The 3,672-nt window shown below is 38.4% G+C and overlaps 1 long non-coding RNA gene across 1 annotated transcript; it reads left to right on the forward strand.

Annotated features, from left to right (window-relative positions):
* Positions 1-853: 853 nt before the first annotated feature.
* Positions 854-2,180, forward strand: LOC146316061 (uncharacterized). Its single transcript, XR_014771798.1, has 3 exons — positions 854-1,060; positions 1,241-1,308; positions 1,478-2,180. It is a non-coding gene; the product is annotated as an uncharacterized LOC146316061 (long non-coding RNA).
* Positions 2,181-3,672: the final 1,492 nt, after the last annotated feature.

Raw genomic sequence — 3,672 nt, forward strand, 5'->3', positions numbered from 1 at the left:
TCATATTTGAAACTGTTTGTGATTCCATGCAACTCTTCACATACACTTGGGCATATGTAGTATCCATTTTTCTTTGTTCCTAGAATTTTTTAAGGAAGCTGGATGTAGGTCAGTCCAATACAAAGCTCAGTCCAACTGGAATAATCTTCCTCTTTTTTTGAGATCTGTTAGCTCTTTCTGTTTCTTTATCTTCTCTTCTCAACACAACCTGCTCATATTTTCAATTCCTAGTAATGAAAACTCCTCCCTGTGCTGATATTGTTGTTTATCCAGGTCATGGTGTCCAAGTCCAATTTTCTTGTGCAACAGCTGAGGGTAGGGGGTGTGAGTGGGAGAGGGAGAGGGTGAGTGCGATGTTTGTATTTGTGCATTTGTAGTGTTGTTTGTTATGTAATGCTGTTTTGTCTGTATGCTTTGTTTTCATATTTCTGTCTATAGGACCCCCTCGAAAATGAGATGATACAACTCAAAGGGGCTATCATTCATTAAATTTCAATTTCAATGTATTAAAGTTACATTTGGTGTTTACATCATCCTTGTTGGGTGTCTGTTCTTTAAATAAGTCTAAACTAAATGTTATCAATTTCCAACATAAAAACAACTTATCTTCTTATATCGTTTTAATCCTGTAATAAAAATTAGTCAAATGTTTCCTACAAAATAAAATGAGTCTACCACTGTTTACATTATTTAACCTTTAAAGTTGAACCCAAGTGGATAATGTCACAAGATATAAATGCAGCTCATGAATGTTACGTGATGATTGATGGAGGGACTCATGCAAGAAAAACATGACTTGAGTTTTGAATCAGTGGACCCTTTTTCTTTTTGTCCAGTTGAAGCTGATCAACAAAGGACTGATTGATGCCCCTTTCAGGCTGTCAAGCCCAGACACCACTTTTGGCCGCTGTTTCTCTCTAAGTCCTGAGGAAGGTGTTGTTCCCTCTGGGTCCTGCCAGATTGTGGAAGTCACCTTCCACTGTCCCATCTTGGGAACTTTCTCTGAGGACTTGCTGCTCACTGTCACAGGACAGCCTGAACCGCTTACCTTGACCTTCAGGTGAAGTTAGAGAGTGTAGCAACTCTTATTTATCTGAGAAAATATAAAAACTCAGCCTTAAAAGTAGTGGCAGTGTTACTAATGTAACTATGACTTTCTATGATACTCACAGTACTTACTGTTTTTTTAGAATCCTTCAACTTGCTGTTTCTCATGACTCGTGTTTGTCTTCTCTTTCAGGGGTCGTGTCATTGGTCCCACATTCAACTTCAGTGTTTCAGACCTCAGTTTTGGAGATGTAGCCTTTGGTAACTTACTTAAATAATTAGTTCTATTATCTGGGCTTATCCATTTTCAAATCACATTCAATTATATTGTAGTTGAGAGAATCCCAATGTCCTCTTTGTGTTCTTGTTTGTTCACCCTAGCTTTTTCTCTTCTGATCTTGGTCCTTTCTTTCTTTCTGTTTCTGTACAGGTTTCCCCAAAACACTGACTGACTAACATTAACAAATGGAGCAACACCAAAGTCATTTTGCTGTCTCAGCAACATATTGCAAATCCTTGCAAACATGTATGCCAAAGCTGTACTAAGCACTATGTTTCTGTAGAAACCTGCCTATGTTTTAGTCTAAATGATGGAAGTGTAGCTGCAAAAGAGATAAGCTTTGCATTCCCCGTGTCATGACATAGGAGAATACTATTTTCTCCCAAGTACCAGTTCAATTTTGAATTTGCTTTCCAGTTCAGAAAATCCAAAGTGACCGTCTATTATTACTGAACCACAATGGTGCTTGCAATTAAAAACATTTTGGGAACCATTTTTTCTTTGGGCCCTTTGCAGTTTCCTCATTGGGTAGATTGAAAAGGTTTAAACTCTGATTTACTTTTTACTTTTCTTGCAAACCCAGAACAAATAATGGATTTGTAAAGAGGACTTTGTACAACCTAAAAGCATGAAAGACCATTCAAACATATAGAGTAGGCCTCTCAGCCATCTGACTGTGCAGAAACAAGCTTTTGTGGCAGGAAATTCCAAACTTTTGAACAGTACTGTTTATGTGTATTATATGTACAGGTGACACTGTGCTCCAACACAGTCAGGACATACAGGCTGGCACTGGTGGTGGATGTTGCAGGTGTCGGGGAGATGATCAGGCCTATCAATGCCAGGTCAGTCACATTTATAGATGTGAACATGCACACTCTCTTTAATATGCAGACATGTCCACTGTCCACTGAGGATTATCGTAGGGAACTGGACTCGCTTAGGTTCTTTCCTCAAGGTGTTAATGACCCCACAGAGGTTAAATACCTGAAACTCCCCACTAGTCAGTTAGAACTGAAGAAACCTCTTGGATGAGAGGCGATATGTCTTCATGAACCTCAGCCAGTCCAGCTGCCTACAGTAACCCTAACAAATACCATGACATTTGACGAACATTTGTTGAGGTCAGTTTAGTGTTGTCTTGCAAATTGTAGCAAAATACTTATAATTAAGTTTGACTTTGCCCATTAAGGCCATAAACAGATTATTGGAGCAGCTGGCCGGTATTTTTTCTCTTGTGCCACAGCACTCTTTGATCCTCTCCATTTTGAAACAAACTTCATGAAAAATGAATGATTAAATAAAAATGAATCACCATCCCTCTGTCCTAGTAAGATGGAATATCCTCTCGTCTTCTAAAATGGGTGTTAAATATGAAAATATATTCTGACATGAGATTTGTTAGAATTGTGTCACAGGATGCCATAAAACAGCCGAGGTTGCTCTTGCTCTCCTCTCAGTGTCTTTTTTTCTGTCAGTAAGCTCTGCTGTGTAGTATGTGTTAAATATTCACAACACAATTTGCATAATAATACATTTGAATGTCACCTGCATCATCACTCAGAATAGGGCGATGGTATCTGACTTCCTCACAGCAATCACCGTCATTTGAAATTTATGAATCAGGTCTAATTAATAGACAGTTTTGGCATGGTGCAAAGCAATTACTGTTGTGATTCGTAAAGAAGCCCCAGATCTTTTCCTCTCTGTTCCCCTCTGTTTCTCTTTGTTAATAGGTGTGTTGTTCCTGATATTGTGGTGGACACTCCGATGTTGGACTTTGAAAGGTGTTTCCTCGATCACCCCTATGAACAGAAAATACGGCTGATCAACGACAGCAATCTGCATGCCTGCTATGGCGTGCTTGATCAGGTTAGATAGATCATTGCAGTAAATAATTTATTAGTGTGTGTATACTGTATGTGGCAGCGTGTTCATAGAAAAGTGAGATAAACAAGCACAAAACCTGCAAAAGCAGAGCAATGCATATTTAAAAACAATGGCTCATTTCCACCTCAGTATATTAAAACTCATGTGATAGGGGTGAGTGACATGGCTTTAAAAAATAACACTAATATAGTGCAACACTTTTGGAAAGACACTTATTTGCTTTCCTGCAGATATTCAGAAGAGAAGATTGACACCACTTTAAAGTCTGGCTGGTAATAATGAAACGACAGCTTAAGTTAGCATAAAGAATATGAGCAGCGTGTTCAAAGGTAACAAATCCTGCCTACTACAGTAGTGCCACTAAAGATTAGTTATTAACATCTTGTTTATTTGATTAAAAACACAAGTCAGAAAGCTAACGTCTTATTCTAGCCTCATTTTCTAGCCTCATTTTA

The sequence above is a fragment of the Lutjanus erythropterus genome, chromosome 13, assembly GCF_056507025.1.
Source record: "Lutjanus erythropterus isolate fLutEry1 chromosome 13, fLutEry1.hap2, whole genome shotgun sequence".
Classification (NCBI taxonomy): Eukaryota; Metazoa; Chordata; class Actinopteri; order Lutjaniformes; family Lutjanidae; genus Lutjanus; species Lutjanus erythropterus.